The sequence below is a fragment of the Falco biarmicus genome, chromosome 2, assembly GCF_023638135.1.
Source record: "Falco biarmicus isolate bFalBia1 chromosome 2, bFalBia1.pri, whole genome shotgun sequence".
Taxonomy (NCBI): Eukaryota; Metazoa; Chordata; class Aves; order Falconiformes; family Falconidae; genus Falco; species Falco biarmicus.
This window is the reverse complement of record NC_079289.1, coordinates 46,664,579-46,680,000: the sequence shown is the minus strand read 5'-3', so window position 1 is coordinate 46,680,000 and position 15,422 is coordinate 46,664,579.

The window sequence follows — 15,422 nt, the reverse complement described above, 5'->3', positions numbered from 1 at the left end:
GAAAACAATGAAAATAAGATATAAATAAAAATATTTTTGTCTTCCCTTCTCTATTTTTTTTCAAAGGAGAAATATTCACTTGAAATTTCAATACAATTGTTCATCCAAGTAGGCTGTCTTATTTGGACATTCTAGAATTTGTTTTTCCCTTGTTAATGCAACAGCCCTCAGCCTTGGTGCAGCTTCTGAGTGCAACAGTAAAACCGAATAAAAAATAGGGAAAACACTTTTTAGAAAGAGAAAGAGATAGGACTGGGGAACAGCAAGAAAAGCAACTCTTGCTTGAGGGATTAGCTTTATATAATTCTGTCAAGTCAATTGCATAAAACTTTTCAGTTGGCAATTTTTATATCCCAGACACACATTTCTTTCCTCTGAGCAGTCTGTCACCAGGTCACACTGAACAGAAGGTTCTTTTCAGTGGCAACCCTTTAATTAATCAACTGCATATTAGCCATCCTCAGAAACTGTATTACATGCCAAACAGATGATGTGAAAAATATGTATTGGGGAGAAGTACTTTGGCATTGCAAAGAAAAATAGTAAAATAAGTAGCTAATAAGGTGCAGCCTGTTTAAGGAACAGTCATGTTTCCTTTGCGGGCCAGCTGCCCCTGTCAAGCTCACTTTGTCGTGTGCTCTCCTCTCCCACTCAGCGTGTCAGCACCTAAATAAGCTCTGAATCCTCACAACGCAGAAAAAAGTGCCTCCTTTATCAGAGGTGCCCAAGGATATTTTCTATGGGCTTTCAATGTTTGTCAATAGCAGCAGTTTCAGTCTCACAAGAATTTATGTATCGGATCATTCCCTACTTACTTTGCTGAATGAGAAGCTTCATTATATTAAAAATGCATTTCAAGAGAGGAAAGAAACTGAACAGACTGCCTGATTACATTTGAACTGAAATGAACCACTATTGCTCTTGGGCTGAGGGATTGGCACCACACAGCTATGTGTTGCAACGCGTTATTTTCTTAGTCTGGCCTCAAAGCACAGCTCGGATTACTGCGCGAGGTACCCAGGCGCCTTATGCAGGGCACGGGGATAATGAAGGATTTACTATAGGGTTTTATCCTCTTCTGATAGGATCCAGAATTATAGCTGCTCTGAGCTGGTGCTGTGTCAGTTCCTGTGCTGGGAGGCATTGGCACCACGTTAGCTGAAAGGGGACACGCTGCAACAGGGCTGTCTGTGAGGAGTAGGGTATTTGGGAATAACCTGTCCCTGCCTGGGATTTGTAACCCAAAAGCCTTGCCTGGTATTAGGCCTGGATTCACAGTAACCTAGAAGTGATTCAGTAGATCCAAAGTCCAGGATGCTTAAATGTTACGTAACAAATGTGTTTGCAATTTCATGATATTGGACAAGAGATGTGTGAAACCCACCTATATATCATTTTGTGTTCCCTCATATAGTTTCTGTGCCATGTAATTCAGTAATCTGCAGCCTAGACAACTCTAGAGACCACAATAAACTTTCACAGGTTACACAGTTCATTGCAGAATCTGGCCCTTGGTCGTAACTGTGGACAACATTAATTTCCGCTATTTTTAATGGATTACAGATGAAGAATAATTTCAGAAGTCTCTCATTAAATAACATGAAACTATAATTTCCAATTAAAAAAACCCTGAACTGCAGGACTGTTGCGATGTAATGTACCAAACGGGAAATTCTGATTTATAGAGTCAGTAACTGCTGGTGGCCCTAGCCAAATACTCAAACAGCCTCTGCAGGTATGCCATTACTGCTCACTTCCTTTAAGATCAAAGGGGTTTGGAGACTTATATCGCAGCTTCTGCAACCACATCTGCGTTTTTTACCCATCCAGGTTTTCATTTGCTGAAAGGCAGTTGTAAGTGGCTCTCTGTCTAGAAAATGCAGAAAGAGAGGGGGAAAAAAGGCTTCCAGGAATGGAACAAAACCAGGCTGAGGACAACATACCTTTCAACAGAGTCCAGTATGTGCTCCCTTGGAGCCTTAATTGAGTACAAACCACGAGAACCTGGCCACAACACATTCTGTCCTCTAACGTGTACCCTGAGTGATTTAGAACATGTTCAGCACTGTATTTAAAGGTAAATGCCAGTAAACAAACAGTAATTTGGACGACAGACAGTATCACTACTTTTCAGGGTCTGGCCTCAAGCACATAACAGGTGAGTTTGCCAGTCAATATCATTAGATTTCCTGATCTTCCTTCCTGTGTTAAGTCTGGGGAATGCAAACATGGGGAACATTAACAACCTGGCAGAAAATTAGGTACAATAATAATATTTTTCCTTATTCCATGTTGTGGTGGGTTAACCCTGGTAGTCAGTTAAGCACCCACACAGCTGCTCACTCATTTCCCCCACCCTCTACCACCTGTGGAAAAAAGGAAGAGAAAAGGAAGGGCAAAACTCATGAACTGGAAAAAAAAAAGTAGTTTAGTAAACAAAGGAGAAGCGGAAGAAGAAACAGACAAGACAAAACAAAACGAGTAATACAAAAGCAATCACTCACCACCTTCCAAGTAGTAGACTGATGCTCAGCCAGTTTCCAAGCTCAAGATGGCTAACCTACCTAAATTCCCTTCCCCTCCCTTTTTATTGCCAAGCATGACATTGTATGGCATGGAATATCTCTTTGGTTAGTTTGGGTCATCTGATGACCAGTGGTGTCCCTTCCCAACCTCTTATGCACACCCAATCTATTCACCAGGAGACAGAGCAAGAAATGCAGAAGGCTTTGATGCTTGCAGATACTGTTCAGCAACAGTTAAAAGATTAGTGTGTTATCAGTATTGTTTGATCAGAAGTCCAAAACATGGCAGCATACAAGCTATTATGAGGAAAATAACTCAGTTCCAGCCAAAACCAGTACACATGTAAAGTCTGCTTCAACACTGAGTGTGACAGAGCTCTCCCAAGTGCACCCTGGATCCTGTCACATACCAAGAAGCTGCATCAGACATCTGCTGAGAAACAGCCTGCCTACAAATCCCCGATGGTGCCGTGGCAGGTGATATCAGGTCCCTTACAGGAAAGACGTCTGCACCTCTGAAAATAAGGACCTGAAGTCATCCTTTCTGCTGCATGTCATCACCATGGGCTTCATTCAATGGTGATTTTTCTGAAAAAAATCTAGTGCCTTTTTGGATACCCTAAGGTATCCAAGACGCCTGTGTGGATTCAGTAAATATGACATGGTGTACAGGAGATGCAAGACCATCTACAGCTTTAGCTGGCACTCAGGCAGCTCATGCGATCACAAATACCTGTATGGGAGTCGTACTCTGTGAGACCAAAAGGATTGATTGACGGAGGTCCAAATCCTGTTCAAGTAAGTGCACACTGTGCTACACCCCGAGCAATGGGTATACTCATATTTTCCTCCTGTGAATAGCTGCCACATTACTCATAGTCAACCTGAATATCCTTCTACAGAGAGTCGATGTATAGGGGAAGGACTTTTTAGCCTGAGGACCTTTCTAGAGGCTTCTTTATGCAGCATTGCAGCTGTTACCTAAGTATCTGCTACCAGACTATGGTAAGCACTCTGTGCCTATCTATGTTAAATCAGATTTACCTTTCAGGCAAATGTTTTGTTCCAGTTGGAGATGTGTCATTCTTCTCAGGTGAATTTTCATGCTCAGAAACTCAGACTTTTGCAGGCACGACTTTCTCTACAGTATAAACTGTAACACAGGGACACTTCAGTAAATATGTAACAGTTACTAAGCTGGGATATCTCTGTTATATATGAAGACTCCAACCAGGGAGTGGATAAATGAATTCTGTCTAAATGTCATATTATAAACTGCTTGTGGTTAGAAGAAAGCACTTTAGCACAGGACTAATAGGAAATTACTTTTATTGATATATTTAGCATCATTACTATGTACCAAGAAATCTTTAGTATCTTTTATTCCTTTTAAAAGCAACTACTGGCCTTTCAGCATATATATTTTTGATTCAGCATTTAGACATGAAATATGCCAATATATATTCTAAGTCCTATTAACAGATGGTAATAAAAGTGAAAATGTTTAACAAACCAGTTGTTGACTTCTGTCAGCAAATCTCGTTACGTGTTATGTGATCTTGCCTACTGGTCATTGAACATTGCCCCCACAGTGGCCCGAGAAGGTTCAAATTGGTATCTCCAGTGTGAGCAGTACTCCACGGGGGCCACATTCTGGTAATGACTTTCCTAGGAATGATATAGAAAGATAGAAACTTTCTATCAAGGATTATAGAATCATGGAATGACAGGATAGTTTGTGTCAGAAAGAGCATTTAAAGATCGTGTAGTCCAATCCCCCTGCCATAGGCAGGGACATCCTCCACTAGATCAGGTTGCTCAAAGTCCTGTCCAACTGACTTAGAATATTTTCAGGGATGAGGCACCCACAACTTCTCTGGGCAATTTGTTCCGAAGTCTGATCACCCTCATCACAAAAAATTTCTTCCTTATGTCTAATCTAAATGTACCCTCTTTCAGTTTAAAACTATTGCCCCTTGTCATGTCAAAATAGGCCTTGGTAAAAAGTCTCTCTCCATCTTTCTTATAAGACCCCTTTAAAAATTGAAAGGCTGAAGTAAGGTCTTCCCGGAGCCATCTCTTCTCCATGCTGAAAACCCCCAACACTTTCAGCCTTTCTTCATAGGAGAAGTGTTCCACCCCTCTGATCATGTTTGTGGCCCTCCTCTGAACCTGCTACAACAGGTCCATGTCTTTCTTGTACTGGGAACTCCAAAGCTGGATACAATACTTCAGGTGGGCTCTCATGAGAGTGGAGTAGAGGGAGAATGGCCTCCCTCGATCTGCTGGCCAAGTGTCTTCTGATGCAGGCCAGGATACAACTGGCTTTCTGGGCTGCAAGCGCACATTGCCAGCTCATGTCCAGTTTTTCATCCACCAGTATTCCCAAGTCCTCCACAGGGCTGCTGTCAATCCATTCATCCCCAATCATGTATTCAATCATCATGTATTAATATTGGGGATTGCCCTGAGCCAGGTATAGGACTTTGCATTTGTTCTTGTTGAACTTCATGAGGTTTGCACAGGCCCAGTTTTCTAACATGTCAAGGTCCCTCTGGATGTCATCCCCTCCCTCTAGCATATCAACTGCACCACACAGCTTAGCGTCACCTGCAAACTTGCTGAGGGTGCGCTCAGTCCCACTCTGTATGTTGTTGTGGTGGCTTGACCCTGGCTGGTCACCGGGTGCCCACCAAAGCTACTCCACCACTCCTCTCCTCAAGCAGACAGGGGAGAGAAAATACAATAAAAGGCTCATGAGTCCAGATAAGGACAGGGGGATCACTGAGCAATTACCATCGCGGGCAAAACATACTCGACTTAGTGAAATTAGTTGAATTTATGACAATTCAAATCAGAAAAAAACACCTTTCCTCTATCCCTCACTTCTTGCCAGGCTTAACTGAATTCCCGATTTCTCTACCTCCTCCCCCTGAGCAGTGGAGGGGAACGAGCAATGGGGGTTATGGTCAGTTCATTACACTTTGTTTCTGTCCTCCTTCTTTCCCACACTCTTCTCCTGCTCCAGCATGGGATCCCTCCCACAGGAGACAGCTCTCCACAAACTTCTCCAACATCAGTCCTTCCCACAGGCTGCAGTTCTTCATGAACTTCCACAGGGTGCAGCCCTTCAGGAACAGACTGCTCCAGAATGGGTCCCCCACAGGGGCACAGGTCCTGCCAAAACCCTACTGCAGAATGGGCTTCTCATGGGATCACAGCCTCTTTTGGGCATCCACCTGCTTTGGTATAGGGTCCTCCACGGGCTGCAGGTGGGGATCTGCTCCACTGCTAACCTTCATGGGCTGCTGAGGGACAGCCTGTCTCACCATGGTCTTCACCAGGGACTGCTCCAGCACCTGAAGAACTGACCCCCTCCTTCTTCAACAACCTTGGTGTCTGCAGAGCTGTTGCTCTCACATAGTGTCACTCCTTTCTTCTGTTGGTACAGATTTTAATTTCCCCCCCCCCTTCTTAATATGTTATCCCAGAGGTGCTACCACTGTCACTGATTTGCTCAGCCTTGGACAGTGGTGGGTCCCTCTCAGGGCCAGCTGGCATTGGCTCCATTGGACATGGGAGAAGCTTCTTGTATCTTCTCACAGAAGCTAGCCCTGTAGCCTCCCTGCTACCAAACCCTTGCCATGCAAACCCACTACAGTTGATGAAGGTATTAAATAGTATTGGTGCCAGTACGGACTTTTGAGAGACACCACTCATTACTGGTTTCCACTGGTTTCCCTGGTAGTACAGAGCCTTCTGGATGTACTAAATACATTGTTTCTAGAGTATCTTTCTTCAGTTTTGGGTTGCTCTTGCTCCCTGAAAACTGCTACAAGCAATATGAGTTTACAAAATCCTTGTGGTGCCAATATTAGTCATATTATTTTAAATTTATATTGCCATAATATTAGGGCAAAGGTGATTTGACAGGGATACTATGGACAAAGAACCACTTCTTTGATGTATGAGGTCATATCTTTTGTTAGTGTAACTATTATATATCTTTTCCTCTTTGAAGACTTTTGTTAAAAAATCTAAGGATTTTTTAGTGACTATTTCTATCTCATCCACAGAAAACCAAAATAAGCTTTGCTGTCACTAGGATCAAATCAGTGCCTGACTTACATCAAGATAGTTAACAATATTCTGACTCTGCTTTCCATCAAACATAATGGTAAGGTATAAATTATTCAGCTCCATAATAAACCTTTCCAGCGAGTTACAATCATTTTTCCAAATCAGGAAAATATCACTGATGTGCTATAACCATTACAAAAATTGTTTAAATTTCTTTAGGGTGTATAACAATCCTTCTTCACGTACCCCCATTTCAATCATAAGTCTTTTCATATCATTGAGAAGATCCTGTTATTACTTTTTGCACTAATCAGGACCATCAAATGTCATTTGTCTTATTTTGGGTAAGCAGTTTGTGATATAGTTACAATGGATATTCCTTTACCAGTTAAGTCACTGTTTTTGTCACAATGGGATATTTGAGTAATATTATGCTTTATGTTCTGATGCAGTTGCACAAGTTGGAGTTAAGTAGATGGGCCAGATTCCACTGAAGTCAACAGAAGCTGCATTCAACCTGAACTGGACAGCAGTACTGTAGTGTCTTTCTGTGTATCGACTGGATGTGTAGGTATTAGAATTAATCTTCACACAGTAATATAGAACACTTGTATCAGACTTGCAGAGTAACCATTACAAACCCTAATTCATAGGCTGATGAAAGTATAGTGCCATGACTCTGGTTCTTTTCCATCCATAGATTTTTTTCAAAACTGGATTTCTGGCTGAGACAAAGAAATGCAAGAGTGATCAGTTAGCTAAGCTTGAAATTGTGAAAGGTTGTCATGAAGCTGTGCAATGCTATATCTATGGCAAGGCTACTTAGCAGCTGCTTTTCATGCTTAAACTATTGGTCTTTGAAATGTTCAGGTGTCAAGAGTCAGACCTTCAGAAATCTGTCAAGACATTTACATTAAAAGATGACATGAAAAAATATTTTTTTTCTGGACTTTATTTTCTTGACTTCCTTTATGTCCCCTTAGTATTGCAAAGCTATTCATTGCTAATTCAAAGGTTATTGAAACCAAGAAATTTTAATTATTATTATTATAACTTCAGATATATAGGTTCATCTATAGTAAAATTGAATACATATATACATTTACGTGTATATGAGTGCAGTGCAACCACTCTGCTAGTTGAATAGAGAGAACTGATACCATTTCTCTCCATCTGAAGTATGTGAAACACATTTCCATTTAGCCTTTGGGTGAATCATCAGACATCTATCTCTATCATCTATCTCTAGTTGTCCTTGAAGGTCTGGCCTTTCTCCATCCCCATACTTTGATTTCTTTTACTTGGAGGTTTCTCCCTATTCCGTTTTCTCTATCTGAATTGTTTGACTTTACTACATTTCAATATCACTTTTTATGACTTTTTGCTTGTCATACACAACTTTTCATGTATTTTTACATCCACATCATTTAGCCCTCATTGTATCTTTTACAGTCAAGGTGTCTTCAAATTCTCCTGTCTCGTAACTTATATTCAGATAGTGACTGTCCTCTTCTTGAAGAGTAGTTTGACTTTAGCTCCAGCAAGAAACTATGACAGAGAGTTGGACTTTTTGTTGATATCAACTTGCAACTTCAGGGTTATTCTCCATCACAGGAGATGGCAGACCTTTTAGATACAATTAAAACCTCAAACATTAGAGGAAGGATTCAGAAACCTGGGAAGCTGATTCAGAAGAAAATAGAGAGAGGTTGGATTGACAAGACAAAAACGATTATTAGCTTCAAGAGAAACATGAAACTGCATAGTGGTCCAGATAAATTTGCAGAAGCATCTAACAGTCATTAAGAATCGGGTTTTGTAGTTAAGCTAAAAAAAAAACCAAACAAAAAAAGAGTAAATGCTTCAAATTTCAGTTGTTACTATGGAATTTTGTCAGCTCTTAAAACTGTCTGGGCAGATCACTTTAATTTTTACCCTCCTATTGCAGTAATGGGATTTGGGTATGGATTACATTCTATCAAAGTGTACTTAGACCAAATTCATTTGCAACTGGCTTATGCTCCCTAGATGTGCAGGAAATAAGACATTTTTCTGACTCTCACCAAGATGACCCATACATTAATTCACATGTACTAAATTGACACCTCTCTCATACAAATTCACAATGGACTCTTTGTTAGATTAGAAAAAAAAGGCTTGAATAAACCCAAGATGTGTCTTCATAAATATTAGAAATATTGTAAAGGGAAATTCTTTATCTTTTATCAGCATTATAGAATAACTGCAGAGCCAGTACATTTTGTATCATAGGGATAAGGATCACAACAGTATGAATGACTTGAATTACCTTGGGTATTTTCCTAGCTATAAAGCAATTTATTCCCTTATTGCTGGAAGGCAATACTTGTGCTGAAAAATGGGACACAATGCTTAATTGAATTTTTTTTTATGTACATAAAGGCTGCTTACATTTCTTAGAACTGAATGTCATGAGTGCTGCAATACTGAAGTACGCAGAGTGCTGTCACTTACTGTTACTATGGGGGAAAGTATTGAAATAATTTCTCACATAATGAACGATCATGGGGATGTTCAAAAAGGCCAAGGAAAGCAGAGATTTCAGTCAACATAATAGATGCATAGTTGTTGTCCCATATAGGGACAACTACATCTTCATATTACAATTTTCAAAGCAATTTCTAAGACTTCTGATTATGAATCTGTAGACCTTAGGTACAAAAGACGTGCATTTCACTCTACTTTCTCCCTAGAAACAGTTCCCTTTCTGGAGGCATCAAGTTAAGGCAATTCTGTGAAGGGTATATTCACAGAGATTTTGGTAAGAAACCCAAGGGGGTAAGGAAATACAAGAACACACATTTCCGATTTTGTAAATACTGGGTGCATTCAGCATCACATTTGCCTGATTTATGTTCCTAGTCTTTGTTGTACAGCTCTTTCCTCTGGAGACTTCAGAAGGTCCCTTCTAGAAAGTCTAGACTGGAGAGAGTAAGCATTTGGTATTTAAAATGTAGATGTTTAGTGCTTATAGGTTAGATCTCAACTTTTGTTACTGAAGTTATTATGGATATTCTGTGTATCAAGCAGAACTCCTGTCTTCAGAACCAGGAATACTTTGGATGCCTATTTAACAGGAAGACTATCCATTTAATTATCAGGGCCACAAAAGAGGAAAAAGAAAATTTCTAGTACGTTATCAGTACATTTGGCATAATTCTGTCAAATGAAAGGCAGCAGAGTTTTTTAGATCTTTGCTGTTTTCATAATGAAAATGGCAAAATATACATATATGAACACCTTCCCATATATATATGTTGTCATTCTTAAGGGAACAAAAGGAGAATTTTGAATTTTAGAACCTTAAACCTGCTTGCTTTTGCTAAGACAGAACAGACTAACAATAATTAATAAGGCTAAGCACAAGAATATGTGATTCCACAGCTATGTTTTCTACTCCTAAAGTGGTTGTAAGTTAAATTAAACCCAGAAAAGTATTATATATATTTGTATATCACAAGAGATGAAGATTTCTACACAGAGTTAGCACTGCATTGTTAGCAATGTATTTTTAAGTGTTATCTGATTTCCTGCTGGTGGAAAAGAATATTTCACCATCTGTACTGTAGCTTCATTAATATTTTTACTCTTGTAAAAATTAAAATGCAATGAAGTGTAAAACCACAAATTTCACATTCACCCCAGAAGTTTTTTAGTTTTACTGCTAGAAAGTACTGGAAGACATGTAGATAGCAATAGTAATAAAATAGTGATAACAGTGCCTAAGGAGTAATTTTATTCAAGATGTACAATGAGATACTCAGCATTTTGTATTAAAATGTCTAATCAGTAATATCACTCTGCTTTCATGTATTTACAATGATAGCTGCGTTATAGACTAGTGAAGACAAGCATGTATATATTATAAATCAATACACAGACAAGGCAAACACACAAGAAAAGCTCTGTGGAATACAGTCCAGATTAGTACAACATCTGTGGAATGAATGGTCTTCAAATGTCATGGCCTTCTTGGCAAATGTAAATGGGGAAAGATTAGATTCACACATCAGACCATTTTTAAAATTCTGATCAATCCGGTTTTGGGCTGAAGGTGCTATGAATGAAAAGGATTTTACTTTCTGATTGAACTGTAGTTTCCAGAAACAATATATATTTTCAGCAACTTATTAGCAAATTGGTGAGATATTGCTAGTGTTTTTACCTAGGGAAAAAATTTAGATAATACAGATTTACTTTACTTAACAGTCCTATTAAGAATTATAAAAGTAATTGGAATATTTGGGAGGCATCTTGTATATATTAAATTCAAAATGCCTGTGACTCTTGCTCACACGTGAAACTTAAGAGTGATGTACCTGAATTTGACCAATTTAAATTTTATTAGTACCAGTATTTCCACTGGGACTACATTTTCACTTTGAACGTCAAACATGTTCCAAGAATATTGGAGTAGTTTAGTAATGTGTTCAGTCACAGATAATTTAATCAGATCATAGATTTAATTAAATGGTATTCAACACTCTTTTAATGTTAATGCTATCGTCACTAATTATGTCAAATAGTGGATTGAAGTAACCTTTTGACTGTTGCCGAAGACAAAATAAAAGATAAATTCTGTAACTTCATCCTCAGCAAGGCTTGATTCCAGTGTCAGTGTGAGCCGAGCAAATGGCAGTGTTCAGGGCACAGTAAGATCAAGACTATGGCCTGAAGAAAGTAGATGCAGAAAAAATTATTGCTACAGCTGTTGTGGCCTTTGTCTAAAGACAAAGGATAGGATTTATTTGTTTAAATGTAGGCATCCTATACAGAAAGCTGTCCCACAGATGCCTGTACAGGCTGGACACCTGTACCTTCAGAAGCAGTCATTGCAGGCTGCAGTGCCTAAAATGACATTACACATCTATGTTTATCAAAACATCACCAGAGAAAGGGATCTAGCTAGCTCTTATGTTTGATTTCTACAGTGCAGGTAGATATCTAAAGTGTCTGTCGTATATGTGATGTACTTTAGGTATTCAGATAACCAGATTTAGGTGTCTTGGGTTACGATGAATAGCTCCCTAAGGCCCTTTGACTAAGTTAAAGAGATGTAGGGTTAGTCATCTATTGCAATGTTAAGTGGTCTGTAGTATCCAAGACATCTCTGCTTGAGGCTGGTGTTCATCCTTAAAAAAGGATGCACAAAACCCCCACATGATTCTGGAGCAGCAGCTGGTGTCTAGATGCAGTATTCTACAGCACATATAATAATAGCACATAACTATGTTGATAAAGCTGAAACCTGTGTAGATTTCTGTCTACAAGGAAGCTTAGACACCATGTATCAGCACCTACACTGTAGTCACCTAAATTTAGGTGACTTCTAAGATCAGGCAATTTCACCCCGAGAAATTAATTTGATTGCCCTTATGTACCTTTGGCGATGCACTAGGACAATATGATTAAACTCCAAGGTGTCAGTAGGTTTCCATTGCCATGTCTGTCAACCCTTGGGTAGCCTGGGGAATCTCATATAGCAATAGTTGTCTTTGGGTAAGCAGCTGAAGAAGCTGACATTTCTCTTATATATCCACTCCGAGAAAAAAACCTGGCTCCACTTACATCACTTGCACCATTTCCATTAATTACAAAGGTGCTTAAAGATACTTTAAATTAATTTAACGAAAGAAGGGCTATCTTTTAACAGTGTAGATTTTCAAGCGAATACCCAACTTCCACTAACATCAATGGAAGTTACTACTGATTTTGAAAATTTCAAGAGTCCTTATCTGTGTTCTTAGTAATGTATAAAAATACCCAAAATCTATTACAAAAAGTCTAGATATAGAAAAAAGTCAATAGACCAAACTCCTCAGTTAAACCATGAAGTAAACATATTTTGTTATAAAATGTCAATAGCGTAGGATAGAACTTGATTCAAAATGTTGTAAATTCTGCAGTCTTGCATCTTTTTATCCTGATCTAGGATACAGGAAGAAATGTTTAGAATAGATTAGATGAATTAATAGAACATCTGAATCCTTAAGAAACAGCCAACCTTCAGAAAAACTTTCCCTTACTTTCCACCCACCCAGTCATTCTTCTGAAGCTGTGTTTAGTGCTTAACATTGTGCAGTTGTTAAACACACCCCTGCCTGGCTGAAGCCCTGTATGCCAAGTTAAAGCTCCAGAGACACGTTTTATCTCTGAATTGCATATGGATCCATAATGGAAGCCCTAGACTCCATACAGCCCTAAATGTAACATCATGAATGTGATGTCCTTATAAGTCAGCAGTATTTCTAAACTTTTACAAAGGGCAAACATCACACTCAAATTACTGGAACAGTTTGCATTTTCTTGCTTGACTATAATGTTAGATGTATACATTATTTATTAATGGAGGATGGATTTTTCTTTTGATTAAATGCTACTGTTACTTTAACAAACAGATATGGGATCCCCAAGCTCTCAGTGTGCAGGGAATTTTGTCCATGCATGCCATGCCAATGGATTGTCAGTAATGGAAAGTGACGGAGTGAGGAGGGGAAGGGGCTTTGCTGAAATACCCTTACTTTCATGGTAATCTACCAGCTACAAATGCTTATCTCAAAGGACTGCACCTTGCTATAATTGCTAGATTTTGTCTGAAACTATAAAACATTGTTCTCCTTGCCAAAGCCGTTGAGAATAAGGTCCAATGTTTTATTGTTAGAAAAATCCCAACAATATATTTAAATTTAGAATTCAGTAATTGAGAAATTCAGCTTTGAATAAATAATCTAATAGTGTTGTACTGTATTGACAGACCTTTGATATTCTCCCAATGGATGAGCTAACTGTGGGTTGTCTACTGTTGTAGCTATATTGCTGTAAGATAACAGGTATAGGAAAGCAAATAAACAAAAGAAATCCCGTGAGAACCCTGTCCATTCTATTTAATTCTATTTCGTAATATTACAATAACTTATTTTTTTACTTCTGAGCTACACACCTGAGTGATCTCAGTTTTGATGGCTGTTTTCCAGCTGCAGCTTCACTGGGACATGCTACAATACCTGAAAATTGTTACCATTGCCCAGTCTTGGCACCAGGGGTGTGGCTCATCTCACTTGATTTCAGTCATCTAAACGTCAAATGTCTAAGTTTGCTCTACAGTCACTGAAGACAGATAACTCCACAAAATTATTCATATGCTAATTTTTTCTCTCTGTATTAATTAGCTTCTGGAACTCCTATCTTTCTGCTTAACACCAGTTAGAGCTTATATGACTAGATGTCTAACTTTTAAATGGCTAAATTTTAGAGAGATTAATTTAAATCTCAAAGTTTACTGACTGTACAAGAAAGTATCAAGTTCATGTAATTTTAAAAAGATTTACTTCAAAGCATAAATCCAAAATCTTCCGCTTTTTTTTTTTCATAAATCTTCCGCTTCCTAATGTTTATTGTTTAATATTTAAGGTATATTTAATAGTTTGATAGCACAAAACTTCATTCAGTTGCAATATTGAGTCATGACCTTTCACAAAAGTATGAAACGCTCTGCAGTCAGGTAACTGGGTAACCAACAAACTTGTTTTCTACAGAGTAGTTAGCTGGTCCCAAAAAAACTATTGTCTTTCTCATATGAGCCTGAAGTGCAGCTGTCCTGCAAAATAAAAGCATTGCCATTAGTTGACTTGAACTAAAAAGTTCTGTCTATGTCTGATATGTAATATACAGATTCAGAAGTGTGAAAGGTCACAACAAAGATGGATGATAACATCCTCACCACTAGAGCAGGAGGGCTCATTATCATCACTAAGTTGTCATCAAGAGGATATAAATAACAGAGTATCAGACAATGACATTCATAATCAAAATTCTGAATATTCTGAATATTCTTCCCCAAGCCTGTAGCATTGCTTGAGGTTGTTGCGACCCAGGTGCAGGACCCAGCAGTTCCCGTTGTTGAACCTCATAGAATTGGCCTCAGCCCATTGGTCCAGCCCATCCAGATCACCCTGTAAAGCCTTCCTATGCTCAAGCAGATCAACACTCTCCACCACAACTTGGTATCATCTGCAAACTTACTGAAGGTGCACTCAATCCCCTCATCCAGATCATCAATAAAGATATTAAACAGAACTGGCCCCAATATTGAGCCCTGGGGAACACCACTTGTGACCAGCCACCAGCTGGATGTAACTCCATTCACCACCAACTTTGGGCTTGGCTGTCCAGCCAGCTTTTAACCAAACATATAGCGCACCATCCAAGCCATGAACAACCGGTTTCTCCAAGAGAATGCTGTGGGAGATGGTGCCAAAGGCTTTAATAAAGTCTAGGCAGACAACATCCACAGCCTCTCCCTCACCCACTAGACAGGTCATCTTTTTGCAGAAGGGGATCAGGTTTGTCAAGCAGGACCTGCCTTTCATAAACCACCCTGACTGGGCCTGATCACCTGGCTGTCCTGCACACGCAGCACAATGGTGCTCAGGATGACCTGCTCCATAATCTTCACTGGCACTGAAGTCAGGTTGACAGGCCTGTAGTTTCCCAGATCCTCCCCCCTGCCCTTCTTGTAGATGGGCATCGCATTGGCTAGTCTCCAGTCTTTTGGGTTCTCCCCAGTTAGCCAGAACTGCTGATAAATGATGGTAACTTGGTGAGCTCCTCCACCAGCTTCCTCAGTACCCTTGGGTGAATCCCATCCAGCCCTATAGACTTGTGTGTGTCTGAGTGGAGCAGCAGGTCATGAACCATTTCCTTCTGGACTGTGGGGACTTCATTCTGCTCTTCCTCACCCCTCTTTTCCGGCTCAGGGGGCTGGGTACCCAGAGGGTA